The sequence below is a fragment of the Triticum urartu genome, chromosome 2A (assembly GCF_056163025.1).
Source record: "Triticum urartu cultivar PI428250 chromosome 2A, HENAU_Tu73, whole genome shotgun sequence".
Classification (NCBI taxonomy): domain Eukaryota; kingdom Viridiplantae; phylum Streptophyta; class Magnoliopsida; order Poales; family Poaceae; genus Triticum; species Triticum urartu.
Window position 1 is genome coordinate 236,585,062 of NC_141874.1, and position 24,362 is coordinate 236,609,423.

Below are 24,362 nucleotides of genomic sequence, written 5' to 3' on the forward strand. Positions count from 1 at the left end.
GTTCGGAGTCCCGGATGAGATGACGGACATGACGAGGAGCCTCGAAATGGTCGAGAGGTAAAGATTTATATATAGGACGATGGTATTTGGACACCGAAAATGTTTCGGGATGTACCGGAAGGAATCGGGTCATCAGAAGGGGTTCCGGGCACCCCCGACAAGATATGGGCCTTATGGGCCAAAGGAGGGGGACAGACCAGCCCACAAGGGGGCTGGTGCGCCCCTCCCTTGTTTGGCCAGCCCTAGGGAAGGAAAAGGGGAAGGCTAGCCCCTCCTGCCTTTCCCTCTCATGGGAGAAAGGAAAAGGGGGGCGTCACCCTCCCCTACCTTTTCTCACCCTCGAAATAAGGAAAGAACGGGGCGCGGCTTGGGAGGGACCCAAGTAGGATTCCTCCTACTTGGGCGCCTACTTTGGCTGCTCCTCCCTCCCACCTATATGAAGGAAATATGCCGTAGAGGCAATAATAAAGTTGTTATTTCATATTTCCCTATTCATGATAAAGGTTTATTATTCATGCTAGAATTGTATTGATCGGAAACTTAAATACATGTGCGAATACATAAACAAATACCGTGTCCCTAGTAAGCCTCTACTAGACTAGCTCGTTGATCAAAGATGGTTAAGGTTTCCTAACTATAGACATGTGTTGTCATTTGATAACGGAATCACATCATTAGGAGAATGATGTGATGGACAAGACCCATCTGTTAGCTTAGCATAATGATCGCTCGGTTTATTTCTATTGCTTCTTCATATCAAATACATATTCCTTCGACTATGAGATTATGCAACTCTCGGATACCGTATGAATACCTTGTGTTCTATCAAACATCACAACGTAACTTGGTGATCATAAAGATGCTCTATAGGTATCTCTGAAAGTGTTTGTTGAGTTCGCATAGATCGAGATTAGGATTTGTCACTCCGAGTATCGGAGAGGTATCTCTGGGCCCTCTCGGTAATACACATCATCAGAAGCCTTGAAAGCAAAGTGACTAATGAGTTAGTTACATGATGATATATTATGGAACGAGTAAACAGACTTGCCGATAACGACATTGAACTAGGTATGAAGATACCGACGATCGAATCTCGAGCAAGTATCATATCGATGGACAAAGGGAATTACGTATGTTGTCATAACGGTTCGACCGATAAAGATCTTTGTATAATATGTAAGAGCCAATATGGGCATCCAAGTTCTGCTATTGGTTATTGATCAGAGTGGTGTCTCGTTCATGTCTACATAGTTCTCGAACCCGTAGGGTCTGCGCACTTAACGTTCGTTGACGATATAACGTTATATGTGTTATATGTTTTGGTGACCGAATGTTGTTCGGAGTCCCAGATGAGATCACGGACATGACGACGAGTCTCGAAATGGTTGACAGGTAAAGATTGATATATATATATATATATATATATATATATATGACTCCTCTTTTGTACTCTTGGGAGTATGTACTCCCATCCTTAATATACCTCATATACGCATTTATTATTCTCAATATACTTCATTAAATATTCTAAGATACCCCAATATGAGTTTAGTTGAAAAAATATCATCTGCGACGTATTTTTTGTAATATACCTTTTCACGTACAAACACATCAGTATATACGTAAATATTTAAAAATACATAGACTCACATGAATTTTTTCATGAAACTCATTTTGGGGTATCTAATAATTACTAATGAAGTATATTAAATATAATAAAAAGGTATAAAAGATTCATCTATGTGGTATATGAGGAGCGAGAGTACGTACTCCCAGGAGTACACAACCATTTTCCTATATATATAGGACAATGGTATTTGGACACCGGAGTGTTTCAGGACTTACCGCGAAGGAATTGGGTCACCGGAAGGGGTTCCGGGCACCCCCGACTAGATATGGGCCAAAGAAGGGGACAGACCAGCCCAAAAGGGGGCTGGTGCGCCCCCTCCCTTGTTTGGCCAGGCTTAGGGAAGGAAAGGGGGGAGGGCTAGCCCCTCCTGCCTTTCCTTCTCATGGGCGAAAGGAAAGGGGGGGCACCACCCTCCACTGCCTTTCCCCGCACTCCAAATAAGGAAAGAGGGCGCGGCATGGGAGGGACCCCAAGTAGGATTTCTCCTACTTTTGTGCATCCTTTGGCTGCTACTCCCTCTAACATCCCAATTTTCAATTTGGATGTTATTTATTAGATCATCATATGCATTCATAATTTCTGCATTTTTTTAATTTGTTTTATTTGGAATTTTGATCCTAGAAACCTTAAGCAACTCAAGGATCAACTGAGAGAGTTGGAGGTTCTCACTATAATCCATTTTTGAATTTTCAAAATTGGCAAATTGGATCATTGTGTTTTATTCAAAATTATTTTCCAATTATTTCAAAATAAATAAAATAATGAGAGAAGATAATATGACTTATTCAAAACAGCAAAGAAATATTGGAAATTTAATTTAGAATAAAAATATTTTTTACTTGGATTTTATTTACAAGTTTATTTATTTTTATTAGTACTAAAATTGTTTATTTTATTTTAGGCATTTAGGTCCAGAAAAATGTTCATATTAGTCCAAAAATTAGGAGGAAATTATGTGAATTTTTCTGGAATTTTGAAAAATATTTTGATTAGGATTTTCCTATTTTTTGTATTTTGGGGAATGATTTAAAAAAATCTCTCTCTCGGACCGAACTGAGCCGAAGCCCATTCGGCCTAGCAGGCCGCCGCCACGCCCGCGTCGCCCCGACCGCGAGGCGGACTCCCGTCGCCGCCAGCCACCCGTGGCCGAGCCAGACTCCGCCCCGGCCTTGCCGCTCGCGCAAGCCGCCTGGCCCCGTGCCCTATATAAGCCGTGGCCCAGTCCCGTATCTCTCCCATTGAAGCAGCAACAAGCCGCTAACGCCGCTAGCCTCCACCGCGCCGCCGCCTGCTTGCACTGCCGCTCGCCTGCGTCGCCACCCGCCGCCGAGCCGCCGCCCTGCTACACCACCCTGCCGCCGAGGCGCCGCCTCGTCTCGCCGGAGCCGTCGGACCCGATCCGCCGACGAAAAACCGCCGGTAACCGACCGGTTCTTTTGGGTTTTTTACGGTATTCGTTTAAAAAAACCCTGATCTATTTTATTTAGCGATCGTTCGTTCGTTAGGGTTTTGTAGTGAACAGATACGTTATGTTAGGTTCTGTACTGGATGTTCGTCCGATAGATTTTTTCTTTTTCTGTTTATTTTTGGCTAAGGACCTATCTGTGACTATTTTCTTTGCAGATTAGTCCTTGATGTTTAAACCCTGACAACTTTTTGCTCGTTTATCCAAATCCAACGAAACTAATGCAAAATTCTTCGTTATGATCCCCTCTGTTCATATGATCATCTTAAACATGTTTTTGAAAGTTTGAAATTTGGCTTCAAACAGATTTGAATTTGAACTTCTTTTGATCGTAACTTAAGTTTCGTATCTCCGATTTGATTGATTCTTTTTGCAAATCAAAGCTCTTCACATAAACTTTCTATTTAGATCTTTTTATTTGGTTTTAGCTTTGCACCTTATGCTTGAGTGCTTATATATGCTATTGTTTGTCTTTGATAGATTTTCCGGAGTGCGAAGCTTGCTACTACGAATCTCTAGGGTTTACCGATCGTCAGCAAGGCAAGTTACACTTTGATCATACTTTTCTATACCCAGTTTTACTACCTCTACAAATCTGCATGAGTAGGATTGGGAATTGGGGCATTGATATGTAGTTCATGAGGTAGGAACCTATGATCCTTGAAACACCCCGGGAATATACGTTATGCTCATATTGCGTAGCCATGCTCGTAGACGGGGATTAGTATGTGAGAATCATGAAAGTTGCGAGAGTAATATTAACTAAGGGAAACTTAAGGTCGCTACTTTAATACATATCTGGGTATATTGGTTGCGGGCACCTGGGGAATCCAGTGTTCTCCTAAGATATCCCGGAGTACCTGTGTGATCATCCTATGGAATGCCACCCAGGCTCAAAGGGATCATAAGATTATTCATGCTAGAAACTTATGTGTGCATCCACAAGGCATTATGGGCTCTGGCATAGTTGAGTAAGTTGTGCGATCTCTTTCAGTGGTGGGCTAGTAGATGTAGGGGAAAGTAGGTGTAACTATCTACCCATAGTAAAGAGTTAATGCTTCAGAAAGACCGTGTCTTGATCTTCCGATCATGGAGGTGGTCGAGTCTTGTGGGGAAAAGTGCGCAAACCTCTACAGAGTGTACAGACTAATCATGATTAGCCATGTCCCCGGTTATGGACATCTTGAGTATCTGGTATTTGAGTTATTGATTGATCTCATCACTTTACTTAATGAATTTGTTGTGGTATTAATATTATTACATTTTAATTTTGGGATTGAGTTGGGGGAACCTTCTCAATAATGGCATAAGCTTGGTAGTTAAATAAAATCTATTCCTTTGTTGTAGGAAAAAATTAGCTTTATGCAAATGTTAAACTTAGAGCCTCTACCAGCCAAATATGCATATAATGATAGCAATTATTTCATCATTGCTCTATAGTGAGATCTTGCTGATACGTCCATTTTGCATCATGCTTTTATATTGATATTTATTGCATTATGGGTTGTTATTACACATTATGTCACAATACTTATGCCTTTTCTCTCTTATTTTACAAGGTTTACATGAAGAGGGAGAATGCCGGCAGCTGGAATTCTAGGCTGGAAAAGGAGAAAATATTAGAGACCTATTCTGCACAACTCCAAAACTCCTGAAACTCCATGAAAGTTAGTTTGGAATATATAAAAAATATTGGGCGAAGGAACCACCAGAGGGTGGCCACCCAGTATCCACGAGGGTGGAGGGCGCGCCCTACCCCCCTGGGCGTGCACCCCTGCCTCGTGGGCCACCTGGAAGCCCCCCGATGCCCATCTTCTGGTATAAGGTGTCTTTTGCCCTGGAAAAAAAGGAGAAGGAAGCTTTCGGCACGAAGCGCCGCCGAATCGAGGCGGAACAAATCTAGGGCTCCGGTGGAGCTGTTCTGCGGGGGAAACATCCGTCCGGGAGGGGGAAATCGTCGCCATCGTCATCACCATCGATCCTCTCATCGGGAGGGGGTCAATCTCCATGAACATCTTCACCACCACCATCTCCTCTCCAACCCTAGTTCATCTCTTGTATCCGATCTTTGTCTCAAAACCTCAGATTGGTACCCGTGGGTTGCTAGTAGTGTTGATTACTCCTTGTAGTTGATGCTAGTTGGTTTATTCGGTGGAAGATTATATGTTCAAATCCTTTATGCACATTAATACCCCTCTGATTATGAACATGACACTACTAGGGAAAAGCCTAGCAGTAGCGCGGGTAAAATGCTTATCAGTAGCGCGGGCAGCCGTGCTACTGATACGGGCGCTATAGCTAACGCTTAGGAGTAGCGCGTGTTGACCCGCGCTACTGATATCTAGGGATAGCAGTAGCGGTCATCGCAAAAACGCGATGCTGCTAATATCTATAGCGCCCTAGTATAAAAGGCGCTACTGCTAAGACCTCGCTGCTACTAAACCCATACCCCGCGCTACTGTTATTAGTTTCTGATTTTTTTGCTCCATATTTTGTGCTGCTGAATTTTGTTTAGTGTTTTATACAATAGTCTCTAGCATATCATACACATACAAATCCGATCATATCATACAGATACAAATAGTCTCATCAAATTGGTCATGTCATCACCATAATCATCATCCAACACAAAACGATGTCTCTCGTCATCATCTCGAAATAGCGATACAAGTTATGAGATGTCTAGAATACTTGCAACTACATCGTCATCCATCTAAACAATGATATAGACAAGAAGACCTATCACTATATGGGTGAGAGCGGAACTATGCAGTACATGAGGCGGCGGTTATGAGTCCTCTCTCGCGTTAGCGTGAACCTCAAGTAACTAGCTTCTGCTTCTTGTCTGCTTTTGAACCATTTATGGCTGGCGCCCGAGAACCGCTAGGATCATTTACCCTGCACATAATCATCATGTTCCAAATATAACATGCCCAAAACATCACATGTCCAAATTCCAAATATGACATCTCCAAATCACATGTCCACAAATCACATGTCCACATATCGCATATAACAGGAAGAAAAATATAGAACTTGAAGAAAAATGCAAGAAGTTTTTTTAAATAGGAACAATTGCTTTAACTAAAAAATAGCAATAGTTTGAAACCTAGGTTCCATACTAACTACCACTAAAAAACAGCCACTAATTTGTCCTAGGTTTTTTTAACTTGGGTTCATACTACCTAATTGAATAGAGTTCATACTAATTGTAATTAATTAACTAGCACTAAAAATAGCCTAGGGTTCATAATAACTAGCACTAAATAGCTAGGGTTCATACTAACAAAGAGAGAGAGAGAGCGGAGAAGAGGGGAGGGGAGAGTGCTTACAGAGGGCGGAGAGAGAGATGGGGTCGGGGGAGACCGCGGCACCGAGGCGTGGCGAGGCGGGGTCGGGGAAGATGGCGGCGAGGCGGGTCGGGAGAGACGGGGGCGAGGCGGGGACAAGGAAGAGGACGACGGAGAGTGAGGGTAGGGGCTGCAGTGAGGTCGAGGTCGAGGAGGAGGAGGCACATGCGTCGAGGGCATACTCCAACGGAGAGCAAGGGCAGGGGCTCCGGCGAGGGTGACGACAAAGCGCTCCGGCGGAGGCGATGAGGGGGAGAAGAGGGAGTGGGGAATTGGGGGAGGAAGCAGAGGAGGAAAGCCCGCGTGGGGGGTTATGTCAATATAGTTTTAGCAGTAGCATGGGAAAAGAAAACGCGTTGCTGCTAAAATACGTATCAGTAGCGCGCTTCTCACAAACTCTCTACTGCTAAGCTAGGCCCATCCTGTGGACAAGTTCAAACTTAGCAGTAGCGCCCTACCCTAAAAGCACGCTACTACTAATTTGATAGCAGTAGCGCAGTTTGTAGAAGGGCGCTACTACTATACCGAGCATGTCGGCAATGGTGTGGCAATTATAGTAGTAGCGCATTTTATTCCGGCCGCGCTACTACGAAGTGGATAGTAGTAGCGCCCTTTCTGACCACGCGCTACTGCTAAGTAGCAGTAGCGCCTCATTTTAACACGCGCTACTGGTAAGATTCTGTGTATAAGGTTTTCCCTAGTAGTGTGAATATGATTTGTGAGTAGTTATGTTTGTTCCTGAGGACATGGGAGAAGTCTTGTTATAAGTAGTCATGTGAATTTGGTATTCGTTAGATATTTTGATGAGATGTATGTTGTCTTTCCTCTATTGGTGTTATGTGAACGTCAACTACATGACACTTCACCATTGTTTGGGCCTAGGGGAAGGCCTTGGGAAGTAATAAGTAGATGATGGGTTGCTACAGTGACAGAAGCTTAAACCCTAGTTTATGTGTTGCTTCGTAAGGGGCTGATTTGGATCCATATGTTTCATGGTATTGTTAGGTTTACCTTAATTCTTCTTACATAGTTGCGGATGCTTGCGAGGGAGGTTAATCATAAGTGGGATGCTTGTCCAAGGAAGGGCAGTACCCAAGCACCGATCCACCCACATAACAAATTATCAAAGTAACGAACGCGAATCATATGAGCATGATGAAAACTAGCTTGACGAGAAGTCCCATGTGTCCTCGGGAGCGCTTTCCTTTATATAAGAGTTTTTCCAGGGTTGTCCTTTGCTACAAAAAGTATTGGGCCACATTGCTGCACCTTTTTTTACTTTTGTTACTTGTTACCCATTACGAATTACCTTATCACAAAACTATTTGTTACCGATAATTTCAGTGCTTGCAGAGAATACTTTACTGAAAACTGCTTGTCATTTCCTTCTGCTCCTCGTTGGGTTCGACACTCTTACTTATCGAAAGGACTACGATAGATTCCCTATACTTGTGGGTCATCAAGACTCTTTTCTGGCGCCGTTGCCGGGGAGTGAAGCGGCTCTGGTAGGTGGAATTTGGTAAGGAAAAATTCATATAGTGTGCTGAAATTTACCGTTTCTTGTTACTATGGAAAATAATCCTTTGAGAGGCTTGTTCGGGGTATCTTCACCCCGACCAGTAGAGCAAAGAGTTGCTCCTCAACCTACTGAAAATGTTTACTTTTAAATTCCTTCGGTATGATGGATAAATTACTAGCTAATCCTTTTACAGGAGATGGAACATTACATCCCGATATGCACATAATCTATGTGGATGAAGTTTGTGGATTATTTAAGCTTGCAGGTATGCCCGAGGATGTTTTCAAGAAGAAGGCCTTCCCTTTATCTTTGAAGGGAAAGGCATTGACATGGTTTAGGCTATGTGATGATATTGGATCATGGAACTACAACCGATTGAAATTGGAATATCATCAGAAGTTTTATCCTATGCATCTGGTTCATCGTGATCATAATTATATATATAATTTTTGGCCTTGCGAAGGAGAAAGTATTGCTCAATCTTGGGGGAGGATTAAGTCAATGTTATATTCATGCCCCAATCATGAGCTCTCAAGAGAAATTATTATTCAAAAAAATTATGCTCGACTTTCTCTCAATAATTGCTCCATGCTCGATACTTCTTGTACTAGTTCTTTTATGATGAAGACTATTGAATTCAGATGGGATTTATTGGAAAGAATTAAACACAACTCTAAAGATTGGGATCTCGTTGAAGGTAAGGACTCAGGTATAACACCTAAGTTTGATTGTGTTAAATCTTTTATGGATACCGATGCTTTTCGTGAATTTAGCACTAAATATGGACTTGACTCTGAGATAGTAGCTTCTTTCTGTGAATCATTTTCTACTCATGTTGATCTACCTAAGGAGAAGTGGTTTAAATATCATCCTCCTATTGAAGTAAAAGTAGTTGAACCTATTAAAGTTCAAGAAAGTCTATCACTTATAATGTTGATCCTATTGTTCCTACCGCTTATATTGACAAACCATCTGTCCCTGTTAGAATAAAGGATCATGCTAAAGCTTCAACTGTGGTTCGTAAGAGTAATATTAGAACACCTACACCCTCTGACCAAATTAAATTTGAACCTAGTATTGCTATGGTTAAGGATCTCTTGGTCGATAATATTGATGGGCATGTTATTTACTTCTGTGATGAAGCTGCTAGAATTGCGAGACCCGATACTAAAAATAAACATAGACCTGTTGTTGGCATGCCTGTTGTTTCTGTTAAAATAGGAGATCACTGTTATCATGGCTTTTGTGATATGGGTGCTAGTGTCAGCGTAATACCTTATACTTATATAAAGAAATTATGCAAGATATTGCACCTGCTGAGATAGAAGATATTGATGTTACTAGAGCTTGCCAATAGAGATACTATTTCACCAGTTGGGATTGTTAGAGATGTTGAAGTCTTGTGTGGGAAAATTAAATATCCTACTAATTTTCTTGTTCTTGCTTCCCCACAAGATGACTTTTGTCCCATTATATTTTGTAGACCCTTCTTGAATACTGTTAGTGCTAAAATAGACTGCGAAAACGATATTGTTACTGTTGGTTTAGGGGATATGTCTCGTGATTTTAATTTTGCTAAATTTCGTAGACAACCCCATGATAAAGAATTTCCTAGTAAAGATGCAATTATTGGTCTTGCTTCTATTGCCGTGCCTCTGAATGACCCTTTAGAACAATATTTTCTAGACCATGAAAATGATATGTTTATGAATGAGAGAAGGGAAATACATGAAGTATTCTTTAAACAAGGACCTATTTTGAAACACAACATGCATGTCAAAATTCTATGGGATCCTCCTCGACTCAAGGGTGATCCCGTGTTTGAGCTTAAACCATTACTTGATACTCTTAAATATGCTTATCTTGATGAAAATAAGATATATCCTATTATTATTGCTAACCTTTCAGAGCAGGAAGAAGAGAAATTATTGAAAACTCTGAAGAAGCACCATGCTGCTATTGGATATACTCTTGATGATCTTAAGGGCATTAGTCCCACACTCTATGCCAGCACAATTTTTTTGGAGAAAGACGCTAAACCGGTTGTTGATCACCAACAACGATTAAATTCTAAGATGAAAGAACTGGTAAGAAATGAAAAACTAAAGCTTTTGGAGGCAGGTATAATTTATCCTGTTGCTGATAGTCAGTGGGTAAGTCCTGTCCATTATGTCCCTAAGAAGGGAGGTATTACTATTGTTCCTAATGATAAAGACGAATTGATCCCACAAAGAATTGTTACAGGTTATAGAATGGTAATTGATTTCCACAAATTAAATAAAGATCCTAGAAAGGATCATTGCCCTTTACCTTTTATTCATCAACTGCTAGAAAGTTTATCCAAACATACTTATTTTTGCTCTCTAGACGGTTATTCTGGTTTCTCTCAAATACATGTGTTAAAAGAGGATCAGGAAAAGACCACTTTTACTTGCCCTTTCGGTACCTTTGCTTATAGACGTATGCCATTTTGTTTATGTAATGCACCTGCTACCTTTCAAAGATGTATGACTGCTATATTCTCTGACTTTTTGAAAAGATTGTTGAGGTATTCATGGATGATTTCTCCGTGTATGGAACTTCTTTTGATGATTTCTTAAGCAACCTTGATCGAGTTTCAGAGATGTGAAGAAACTAATCTTGTCTTGAATTTGGAGAAGTGCCACTTTATGGTTAATGAAGGTATTGTCTTGGGGCATAAAGTTTCTGAAAGAGGTATTGAAGTTGATAAAGCTAAAGTTGATGCTATTGAAAAGATGTCGTGTCTTAAGGACATTAAAGGTATAAGATTTTCCTTGGTCATGCCGGTTTTGATAGCAGGTTCATTAAAGACTTCTCAAAAATTTCTAGGCCTCTAACTAATCTCTTACAAAAAGATGTTCCTTTTGTCTTTGGTGATGATTGTGTAGAAGCATTTGAAATACTTAAGAAAGCCTTGATTTCTGCATATATTGTTCAGCCACCTGATTGGAATTTACCCTTTGAAATTATGTGTGATTCTAGCGCTTATGCTGTAGGTGTTGTTCTACGACAAAGAGTTGATAAGAAATTAAGTGTTATCCAATACGCTAGTAAAACTCTAGACAATGCCGAGAGAAATTATGCTACTACTTAAAAAGAATTTTTAGCAGCTGTATTTGCTTGTGATAAGTTCACACCTTATATTGTTGATAGTAACTGTTCGCACTGATCATGCTGCTATTAAATATCTTATATAAAAGAAAGATGCTAAACCTAGACTTATGATACATTTCCAACGTATCTATAATTTTTTATTCTTCCATGCTATTATATTATCTGTTTTGGATGTTTAATGGGCTTTAATATGCACTTTTATATTATTTTTGGGACTAACCTATTAACCGAAGGCCCAGTGCAAATTGTTGTTTTTTTGCCTATTTCAGTGTGTCGCAGAAAAGGAATATCAAACGGAATCCAAATGGAACGAAACCTTCACGAGGATCTTTCTTGGAACAAACGCAACCCAGGAGACTTGGAGTACAAGTCTGGAAGTCCGTGGAGCTTCCATGAGGCAGGGGGCATGCCCAGGGGGTAGGCACGCCACCACCCTCGTGGGCCCCACGGAGCTCCACCGACGTACTTCTTTCGCCTATATATACCCATGTACCATAAAAACAAACAGGAGAGCCACGAAACCACTTCTCCACTGCCGCAACCTTCTGTACCCGTGAGATCCCATCTGGGGCCTTTTCCGGCGATCTGCCGGAGGGGGATTCGATCACGGAGGGCTTCTACATCAACACCATAGCCTCTCTGATGATGTGTGAGTAGTTTACCATAGACCATCAGGTCCATAGTTATTAGCTAGATAGCTTCTTCTCTCTCTTTGGTTCTCAATACAAAGTTCTCCTTGGTGTTCTTGGAGATCTATTCGATGTAATACTTTTTGCGGTGTGTTTGCCGAGATCCGATGAATTGTGGGTTTATGATCGAGATTATCATGAACAATATTTGATTCTTCTCTGAATTCTTATATGCATGATATGATATCTTTGGAAGTCTCTTCGAATTATCGGTTTAGTTTGGCCTATTAGATCGATCTTTCTTGTAATGGGAGAAGTGCTTAGCTTTGGGTTCAATCTCACGGTGTCCTTTCCCAGTGACAGTAGGGGCAGCAAGGCACGTATTGTATTGTTGCCATCGAGTATAAAAAGATGGGGTTTATATCATATTGCTTGAGTTTATCCCTCTACATCATGTCATCTTGCCTAATGCATTACTCTGTTCTTATGAACTTAATACTTTAGATGCATGCTGGATAGCGGTCGATGTGTGGAGTAATAGTAGTAGATGTAGAATCGTTTTAGTCTATTTGACACAAACGTGATGCCTATGTTCATGATCATGCCTAGATATTCTCATAACTATACACTTTTCTGTCAATTGCTCGGTAGTAATTTGTTCACCCACCGTAATATATGCTATCATGAGAGAAGCCACTAGTGAAACCTATGGCCCCCGGGTCTATTTTACATCATATTAGTTTCCGACAACTTGCCAATTTCTGTTGTCGTTTATTTTGCAATCTTTACTTTCCAATCTATACAACAAAAATACCAAAAATATTTACCTTATTATCTCTATCAGATCTCACTTTTGCAAGTGGCCGTGAAGGGATTGACAACCCCTTTATCACGTTGGTTGCAAGGTTCTTGATCGTTTGTGCAGGTACTAGGCGATTTGCGTGTAGTCTCCTACTGGATTGATACCTTGGTTCTCAAAAACTGAGGGAAATACTTATGCTACTTTGCTGCTTCACCCTTTCCTCTTCAAGGGAAAACCAACGCATGCTCAAGAGGTAGCAAGAAGGATTTCTGGCGCCGTTGCCGGGGAGATCTATGCTCAAGTCAAGACATACCAAGTACCCATCACAAACTCTTATCCCTCACATTACATTATTTGCCATTTTCCTCTCGTTTTCATCTCCCCCACTTCACCTTTACCGTTTTATTCGCCCTTTTTTGTTCATCTCTTTTCGCTTGCCTCTTGTGTGTCCGTGTGTTAGATCGTTTGTTTCGCCGTCATGACTAGCCCTCTCTCCCTTCCTTTGTCTCCCAATTTTGAAGTTCTTCACTTCAAACAAAGACAAGGAGAGAACTTAAAAGATGCTTGGTATAGGATGATACAATCCTATCGTAGTTGCACTATAGAGGGATTTGAAGATTTTACTTCGTAATTTTTATGTTTGGCTAACCATATCCCATAAACAACTCTTGGATTTTGCCGCTAAAGGGAATTTTATCGAAATTGATCCGAGTATTGTTTAAGAAATTATAGAGGGAATAGTGGGAGTACTACCCCCACAAAAGGGGCTACCCCTTACTCAAGAAGGAACCCAAGTTTTAGATAAATTATGCGAATTGCAAACATCTATTGAACCTCTTAAAAATGTTGGCGGAAACCTTCACCGCATGAATACATTGATCACACTTTGCAATAAGCGGTTGGATGCTCTAGATCTAAAAATCTCCGAGCATGAAGGGAAACGTAAGGAACCTCCCGTATCCGAGCATAACTCCATTAAAAAGATAAATACCAAAGATGGCAATACCTAGATCTATTCTTGCTTTTATGCCTAGCTAGGGGCGCTAAACGATAGCGCTTGTTGGGAGGCAGCCCAATTTTATTTTTGTTCTTTACTTCTTATTCCCATTTAGTAATAAATAATTTATCTAGCCTCTGTTATGATTGTGGTTTTTATGTTTTAATTAGTGTTTGTGCCAAGTAAAGCCTTTAGAATCTTCTTGGGTGATCGTTGTTTGATCTTGCGGAAAAAAACAGAAAGTATGTGCTAACAAGAATGATTTACATTTTTTACCAGAGAGCGATAAAATACCAATTCCAACTGAAGTAGATCAATATACAAATTAGTTAGGTCGTCCTAATTTTTCAGAATTTTTAGAGTTACGGAAGTATTTGAAACCTCCAGATTGCTTCAGAGTGTTCTGTTTTTGACAGATTCTGTATTTTTGTGTTGTTTGCTTATTTTGATGAATCTATGGCTAGTATCAGGGGGTATGGACCATAGAGAAGTTGGAATACAGTAGGTTTAACATTAATATAAATAAAGAATGAGTTAATTACAGTACCTTAAAGTGGTGGTTTAATTTCTTATACTAACGGAGCTCATGAGATTTTCTGTTTAAGTTTTGTGTTGTGTAGTTTTCAAGTTTTTGGGTAAAGATTTGATGGATTTTGGAACAAGGAGTGGCAAGAGCCTAACCTTGGGGATTCCCAAGGCACCCCAAGGTAAAATTCAAGGACAAACAAAATCCTAAGCTTGGGGATGCCCCGGAAGGCATACCCTCTTTCGTCTTCGTATATCGGTAACTTTACTTGAGGCTATATTTTTATTCACCACATGATATGTGTTTTTCTTGGAGCGTCTTGTATGATTTAAGTCTTTGCTTTTTAGTTTGCCACAATCATCCTTACTGTACACACCATTTGGAGAGACACACATGAATCGGAATTTATTAGAATACTCTATGTGCTTCACTTATATCTTTTGAGCTAGATAATTTTGCTCTAGTGCTTCACTTATATCTTTTAGAGCACAGTGGTGGTTTTATTTTATAGAAATTATAGATCTCTCATGATTCACTTATATTATTTTGAGAGTCTTTTAGAACAGCATGGTAATTTGCTTTGGCTATAAAATTAGTCCTAATATGATAGGCATCCAAGATGGGTATAATAAAAACTTTCATATAGAGTGCATTAAATACTATGAGAAGTTGGATACTTGATAATTGTTTTGAGATATAAAGATTGTAATATTAGAGTCATGCTAGTTGATTACTTGTGAAATTGAGAAATACTTGTGTTGAGGTGTTCTTTGATTGCTTTCCTTATGAGTGGAGGTTGGGGACGAGCGATGGTCCTTTCCTACCAATCTATCCCCCTAGGAGCATGCGCGTAGTGCTTTGGGTTTGATGACTTGTAGATTTTTGCAATAAGTATGTGAGTTCTTTATGACTAATGTTGAGTCCATGGATTATATGCACTCTCACCCTTCCATCATTGCTAGCCTCTTCGGTACCGTGCATTGCCCTTTCTCACCTCGAGAGTTGGTGCAAACTTCGCCGGTGCATCCAAACCCCGTGATATGATACGCTCTATCACACATAAGCCTCCTTATATCTTCCTCAAAACAGCCACCATACCTACCTATTATGGCATTTCCATAGACATTCCGAGATATATTGCCATGCAACTTTCCACCGTTCCATTTATTATGACACGCTCCATCATTGTCATATTGCCTTGCATGATCATGTAGTTGACATCGTATTTGTGGCAAGGCCACCATTCATTTTTCATACATCCCACTCTTGATTCATTGCATATCCCGGTACACCACCGGAGGCATTTACATAGAGTCATATTTTGTTCTAAGTATCGAGTTGTAATTCTGGAGTTGTAAGTGAATAAAAGTGTGATGATCTTCATTATTAGAGCATTGTCCCATGTGAGGAAAGGATGATGGAGACTATGATACTCCCATAAGTTGGGATGAGACTTCGGATGAAAAAAAATAAAATAATAAAAGAGGACAAAGAAGCCCAAATAAAAAAGAGGCGAAAGAAGCCCACCATACAAATAAGAGCAAAAGAGAGAAGGGACAATGTTACTATCCTTTTTCCACACTTGTGCTTCAAAGTAGCGCCATGATATTCATAATAGAGAGTCTCCTATTTTGTCACTTTCATTAACTAGTGGGAATTTTTCGTTATAGAACTTGGCTTTTATATTCCAATGATGGGCTTCCTCAAAATGCCCTAGCTCTTCGTGAGCGAGCAAGTTGGATGCACACCCACTTAGTTTCTTTTGTTGAGCTTTCATACATTTATATCTCTAGTGCATCCATTGCATGGCAATTCCTACTCCTTGCATTGACATCAATTGATGGGCATCTCCATAGCCTGTTGATTAGCCGCGTCAATGCGAGACTTTCTCCTTCTTGTCTTCTCCACACAACCTCCATCATCATATTCTATTCCACCCATAGTGCTATGTCCATGGCTCGCGCTCATATATTGTGTGAAAGTTGAAAAAGTTTGAGAATACTAAAGTATGAAACAATTGCTTGGCTTGTCATCGGGGTTGTGCATGATGAGAGCATTTTGTGTGATGAAAATGAAGCATGGAGAAACTATATGATTTTGTAGGGATGAGCTTTCTTTGGCTATGTTATTTTCAGAAGACATAATTGCTTGGTTAGTATGCTTGAAGTATTATTATTATGTCAATATTAAACTTTTGTCTTGAATCTTTTGGATCTGAACATTCATGCCACATTAAAGAAAATTACATTAAAAATTATGTTAGGTAGCATTCCACATCAAAAATTATGTTTTTATCATTTACCTACTCGAGGATGAGCAGGATTTAAGCTTGGGGATGCTTGATACGTCTCCAACGTATCTATAATTTTTTATTGTTCCATTCTATTATATTATCTGTTTTGGATGTTTAATGGGCTTTAATATGCACTTCTATATTATTTTCGGGACTAACCTATTAACCGAAGGCCCAGTGCAAATTGTTGTTTTTTTGCCTATTTCAGTGTTTCACAGAAAAGGAATATCAAACGGAATCCAAACGGAACGAAACCTTCGCGAGGATCTTTCTTGGAACAAATGCAACCCAGGAAACTTGGAGTACAAGTCTGGAAGTCCGTAAAGCTTCCATGAGGCAGGGGGCGACCAGGGGCGTAGGCGCGACCCCCACCCTCGTGGGCCCCATAGAGCTCCACTGCGTACTTCTTTCGCCTATATATACCCATGTATCCTAAAAACAACCAGGAGAGCCACGAAACCACTTTTCCACCGCCGCAACCTTCTGTACCCGTGAGATCCCATCTGGGGCCTTTTCCGGCGATTTGGCGGAGGGGGATTCGATCACGGAGGGCTTCTACATCAACACCATAGCCTCTCCGATGATGTGTGAGTAGTTTAGCACAGACCTTCGGGTCCATAGTTATCACCTAGATGGCTTCTTCTCTCTCTTTGTTTCTCAATACAAAGTTCTCCTTGATGTTCTTGGAGATCTATTTGATGTAATACTTGTTGCGGTGTGTTTGCCGAGATCCGATAAATTGTGGGCTTATGATCAAGATTATTATAAACAATATTTGATTCTTCTCTGAATTCTTATGTGCATGATTTGATATCTTTGCAAGTCTCTTTGAATTACCGGTTTAGTTTGGCCTACTAGATTGATCTTTCTTGCAATGGGAGAAGTGCTTAGCTTTGGGTTCAATCTTGCGGTGTCCTTTCCCAGTGACAGCAAGGGCAGAAAAGCATGTATTGTATTGTTGCCATCGAGGATAAAAAGATGGGTTTTATATCATATTGCTTGAGTTTATCCCTCTACATCATGTCATCTTGCCTAATGCGTTACTCTGTTCTTATGACCTTAATACTCTAGATGTCTGCTGGATAGCGGTCGATGTGTGGATTAATAGTAGTAGATGTAGAATCGTTTCGGTCTACTTGACACGGACGTGATGCCTATGTTCATGATCATGCCTAGATATTCTCATAACTATGCACTTTTCTATCAATTGCTCGGTAGTAATTTGTTCACCCACCATAATATATGCTATCATGAGAGAAGCCACAAGTGAAACCTATGGCCCCGGGTCTATTTTACATCATATTAGTTTCCCATCAACTTGCCAATTTCTGTCGCCGTTTATTTTGCAATCTTTACTTTCCAATCTATACAACAAATATGCCAAAAATATTTACCTTATTTTCTATATCAAATCTAACTTTGGCAAGTGGCTGTGAAGGGATTGCCAACCCCTTTATCGCGTTGGCTGCAAGGTTCTTGATTGTTTGTGCAGGTACTAGGTGATTGCGTGTAGTCTCCTACTGGATTGATACCTTGGTTCTCAAAAACTAAGGAAATACTTACACTACTTTGCTGCATCACCCACTACAGGAATCAGCTACTTTGCCGTCTGCCATGGCGGACGGCAAAGGCATGAACGGCGGACGGCAAAGGCCTTTGCCGTCAGCCGCGGACGGCAAAAGGCTCCGGCAAATAGGCTTCGGTAAACAGCTACTTTGCCGTCTGCTACTGATGGCAAAGTCTTTGCCGTCCGCCGCAGACGGCAAAGAGAGCACGGCAGACGGCAAAGAAGGCGGACGGCAATAATTGCGCTGTCAGTCCGTTAAGTGGCTAACGGCAGGCCTTTGTCGTCCGTCGCTGACGGCAAACTTTCTAGTGTCTTTGCCGTCCGCCGTATGATGTCATCTACACGTCACTACATGGCAGGTTCTTTGCCGTCTGCCACTGATGGCAAAGTCTTTGCCGTCTGCCACTGTAGGCAAACTGACCAAACGGGTCAGCTCCCAGGAAGCACAGCTGGATGCCACGTGCCTTCTTTGCCGTCTGCGGCGGACGGCAAAGAGCCCGTTGCCGTCGGTGGTAGACGGCAAAGAGCCTGCATATTGGCTCTTTTATCTGTTTTTTTATCAAATCCAACAATTTTCATCACAAATATAGATGACATATATAGATATATTTCAAAAGGCCATTACAGAGCAAACATATAAGATATCCAACACATAACTTCATCATCCAACCATATATATTACATGCATAGTTCCATCATACATAACAAGTTCAACATAGAGGCATCCAACCATATATATTACAATAGTTTCATCCAACGATACATGCATAGTTCAACGATACAAAAGAAACAGAGAAAGAGATAAGGAGCACTCCATCTATGCAAGCTTTCGTCAAGTGAATGAACTCTGCAAAATGAAAAATAAGAAAGTTAGAACAAGAAGAGTAGAACAAGAAGAAGAGTAGAACAAGAAGAAGACTAGAACAAGAAGAGTAGAACAACAAGAAGACTAGAACAAGAAGAGTATGTCATTTATGAGCTAACTTACGTGAAATGGATCATATATGAGCTAACTAAGTTGAAATGGGTCGTTTATGAGCTAGCTAAGGTGAAATGGATCATTTATGAGCTAACTTAGTTGAAATGGTCCGTTTATGAGCTAACTAAGGTCAAATGGATCGTTTTTCAGGTAACTAAGGTGAAATGGATCTTTTTTAGCTAACTTAGATGAAATGGATCATTTATGAGCTAACTTAGTTGAAATGGATCGTTTTTGAGCTAACTTAGGTGAAATGGATCATTTATGAGCTAATTTAGTTGAAATGGATCTTTTTGAGCTAACTTAGGTGAAATGGATCATTTAAGAGCTATTTTAGGTGAAATGGATCGTCTTTTAGGTAACCTAGGTGAAATGGATCGTTTATGAGCTAAATTAGTTGAAATGGATCGTTTATGAGATAACCTAGGTAAGATTGGTCATTTTGGAGTTAACCTAGGTGAAATGGGTCATTTTAAAGCTAACGTAGGTAAAATGGATCATTTAGGAGCTAATCTAGGTAAAATGGGTCATTTTTGAGCTAACTTGGATGAACTGGATCATTCATAAGCTAACCTAGGTAAAATGGGTCATTTTAGAGCTAACTTAGGTAAAATGGATCGTCTATAAGCTAACTAAGCTAATTATGCAATTTTTGTCATAAGTAAGCTAAGTACAGATCGTTTTAGAGCTAACTTAGGTAAAATGGATGGTTTTGGAGGTCAGTAAGCTTATTAAGTCATTTTGGAGGTGAAGAAGCTAAGTCTAGGTCATTATGGTAAGCATTGGAGGAAATAAAGCTAAGTCTAGGTCTTTATGCATGTGTTAAGCAAAACACTAGATAAACTTACCAAGATGTAGGAGGTGTAGGAGAGGGGTGGCTTGTGTCGGTAGCTGGAGAAGGATCGTGCGATGCTTGTCTGGAGTTACGCTGCACCAAAGATCATTTCCAATGTCTTGTTAGCATGATGACACTCAAATGTTAAGACTAGCAAGTAATGTCCATTCAAATAAAACTCACCGTGGTCCCAGGAGCAATCACTGGCATCGGCGGAGTGGTCTGACCTGTCTTCTCGCACACAGACTGCACATTTGGTTTTGACGACTCAGTCATACTAGTTAGTAATGAGACAAACACTACATGAATGTTTTGGCTAATCTGCAGAAGAAACTTACCACAAGGAGCTCGTACATGGCCCTTGCCTGCATGTCATTCCGTGCCCTCTCCTCCTCCATCATCTTTGTCGTCCTCTCCTCCAACTCCCGCTGCCTCTTCGCCGCCTTTGCCAGAAGTTTCTCCGTTCTATCTCTCTCACTCTGTATAGCAGCCTGCAACACCACTCACATGACCATTTGTAATCATTGATGGAAGCGCACACAATGTAATGGAGAAAGATAACTGAGTACGTATCACTAACCTTGATGGCGAGTTGCACTGGCCGTTCACGAGGCCTTATCTCAGGAGCGGAGCTCGACTGGCGCGCCTTGATCTCCGGGAGAGTGCTAGGACAACGGATAAGTCCATCTCCAATGGCTATGGAGCCATGGGACCTCCCGCCACCAGATATCATCAACAGCTCTGGATCAATGGGACCCTGGCTCGGGTTAAAGTCCTCCCCTTTCCTCGCCTTCCCCTCATCTCTATATCTCACGAGCTTGTTGTGGGAGGAGATGTTGGTGAAGTTGTTTGTATCATCGAGGTCAGACTGAGAGAAAGCCTTGACTTTCTTGAAAGAGGCAGTGTGGGCCATGGCATACAGGTCGTACACCTCTGGCACCTTATCCGCCTTATTGTAGCATGCCTGAAAGAGAGAAACAATGAAAATTAGTAATTAAAGGGCTCAAGCTAGCATGATGAATGAATTGCATGAATCATGAAGCAAACCACATACCCAGTTGCGCCCGAACTGATATAAGTTGGAGCTGCCTTGATGGTGTGGCACACCTTCCATTTGGGCTCGTTTGTCCTTGGCCTCGTTGTGGAGGGCTAGCCATCGTTGTGAGCACCACTCATCGACCAACACCTCCCAACAATCCATCCGATCCGCACACCATCTCGGAGGCGCCTAAGTTAGCAAATAGAAACTTGAGCGCTACGGCTAAGAATTACTAAATGAAGGAACTTAAGTAGAGAAGGCCTTAAGAATTACCTTCATGTACTGCTCCTTACTCAGGAACTTATCGCGGCACGCCGTCTTGGTCTTCTTGATACCACGCAAGGCGTAGTAGTCTCGAACAGCCTGCACCCGAGCCTCGTGCCGTAAGTTCTGGAGTAGGCGCTTGCAGACGTTCTCGATAACATGTGCCGCGTCCTCCTCGTATCCCTCCTCACACCTGTAGAATGTCTGCAATCAAATGAGACAATATTGATTAGTACAATTAATAACTAGCTAGTTGAAGATTTTTAAATGTGTAAAGGAGAAATTACCCAGAACTTTCTGATCACCATGTCTGCCCTCGTGTTGCACACGACACCGTCGATAATCTCATCCGGCGGGGCCGGGGCAGCCACGTAGTGCTCCCAGCTCAATCCAAGCTCTGGAAGCCGACCCTCACCAGGCAACGTGACAAACCCCGGGAAGTTTTGCCGGCAAAGAAATCCAAGGACGGAGTTGGGCCGGCGGACACTATGATGGTGGTCCCAACCCCTGCAGCATGACAAGGCCAACGCATTAGTTATTTGAAAAAACGTGAATGCACAAGGTACAAAAATATTAAATGCACTTACGTACCTCTCCCCATCAGGGAAAATCAACCACCTCTGCTCGCGGGTCACCGGCACGGACGGGAGCCGTGTAGCACCATGCTGGTAGACGGTGCCCCCCTCCTCCTCAAGATCAGTCGGCTCCCTGCCATCATCAGCATGGCCACTCGGCTCCTCGGGCTGATCCGGCCAGGTACCCCATCCGGACGTGTGCTCCTCCGGGGTCACGTGGGCCGAACTCTCGTGGGCCGAAGGCCAGTCGACCCGAGGCTCGTGGGCCCAAGACCCGTGGACCGGAGGCTCGTGGACCGGAGTCCGTGTAGCCTCCTCCTCGGACGAGTCCACCCTAGCAGTCACGTGCTCGGGTGAAACGGCTGGGGGTGGCGGCGAGGAAGGCGCCGTAGCAGTCACCCTACCTCCTCTCCCACGACCACGTGCCCCACCTCCTCTCTTCCTACCTCGTCCCCTGCTAGGCACCACGGTCGACGAAGAAGGGCTCGGCGGTGTGGCCATACTGTCCAGCAACGCTCGGCGGAGAGGTGCGTCTGGAATGGAAGACCTCAGACCACGCTCCCGACCAGCGCCCACCATCTTTCAACACTTGCCATGACAAACAGTAAACGAAATTAGTACAACATAAAAAAAGACCGACATGAATAATAATATGTGTATCACTTAAGTGTATCATCATCAAGTACAACATAAAAAAATGTAATACCTGACACTACTAATAATCTCGATCAGTATCATCAATAAATGCATAATCATCATCATCACTATAATCAATGACGGGATCATAGGGTTCATTGGCATCAACATGTGCAAGGCCACCTTGACGTAATCGGTCAAGCATTGACAGGTCATCCGCAGCAGTAACCTCTTCTTGTTCCGGCTCTTCTTGTTCCTCCTCTGGGGTGATGTCGGATTCATTGTCGCTGTCTACTTCAATGTTTTGGGGTGAAGTATAGCGGTTCTTGAAATGCTTTTTGGAAAGACGTGTCTCTTGGAAGAATTCTCCTTCATATGTGTCTGGGTTAATGTGAGGTTCATAATCCTCTTCCTTTGGGGGAGAAAGTCTAGCATGTGGCGGCACTTCATAAACGACATCCCAACCTTTAAGATTTGGATTAGTTTGGCAGGCCCACGGTAGATAGAATACTTGGGTCGCCTGTTGAGCCATAATATAGACATCAGGAACATCTAAATGAGTGCTTTGGTTGATTTCAACTAGCCCTACATGTTCATGAGTCCTTCTAGTCTCCTTCGGCTGAAACCAATAACATTTGAAGACTACGAATTTCGGTGGATTTTCACCATAGAACAGAAGTTCATAAATTGCTTCAACTCTCCCATAATACTCGGTACCTCCTTCGCCGATAGCAGATACACAACAATTTGTTGACTTTCGGTCGGCCATAGATAGCTCTTTGCCATAGGTACGAAAGCGATACCCGTTGATGTCGTACTTGTCAAATGAACGGACCTTATAGTCAAAACCATTAGCGACTTGTCTCAACTCGGCGTACATAGACTTTGAATTAGCCTACAACTTTAATATGAAAGGATTGTTGCATTATGCACAAATTAGCGAATGATATGAAATTGTCTAATAGAAATTACTGTTTGTTTGAACCAAGAGATGAAACCGGGATAGCCACCTCCTTTCTTTGCGAGAAGCTCATACTCTTCGACTTAATCCTTTTGGATCTCCACTCCATACGAGAATATGGTGACGTATCGACTGTATGACATATCCAGGAATAAGAGTAGTTCAAAGGAAATAGAAGTTGCGAAACAATGTACCGAGAACTTACTCGATGTACGGCCGCACTTCTATCAGGTTGTTGAAGATATACAACGAAATGGTCTGCCATTCTTCGTTATCCAAAGATACTGGATGTGAAACACTAGCTGGTGCGAGATTCCCTTTGAATAGGCTGAGGTTGGATCCACCCTTTTTAGGCTCGTCAGCATTGTACCGAGGCTTCGGATTATGCAAATGACGATTTTTGGCTACGTAGTGCGCTGTTACGAAGTTTGCCGCCTCCTCTGTGATGAATGCCTCAGCCATCGATGCTTCAATTCTACGTTTATTTTTACATTTTTCTCGAAGCGTCTTCTGCATCCTCTCAGTTGGGTAGCACCAACGATTTTGCACGGGCCCCCCCAATCTTGCCTCGGTCAGGAGATGCAAAATCAAATGCTGCATTGGATTAAGGAAGCCCGGTGGAAAGATCTTCTCTAACTTGCAGATCAACTCTGGCGCCAACTCTTCCATTTCTTCTAGCACGCCAGGCGATAGTTCTTTCGCACAAAGAACACGGAAGAAATAGCTGAGTTCTGCCAGTACTAGCCATTCATCCTCAGGGATGAAGCCACGCAACATCACCGGCATTACCCGCTCAATCCATATGTGCCAATCATGACTCTTGAGACCAAATATCTTCTGTTTATCAAGATTCGCTCCCCTCTTTAGATTCGCTGCATACCCATCGGGGAACATCAACTGTTGTTGCACCCACAAGAGAATTTCCCTCATAGCTGGCCTTCCAAGATTGAACCATGCCTTTGGCTTCATCCACTTCTGCTTTCCTTTCGGTTCTTTCATGTTTTGTAACGGCCTATCACATAGCTCCTCCAGATCGACTCTAGCCTTAGTATTATCCTTTGACTTCCCATCTATGCCGAACAATGTACCAAAAAGTGCCTCGGCGATATTCTTCTCAGTGTGCATCACGTCGATGTTGTGTGGGCAAAGGAGGTCTTTGA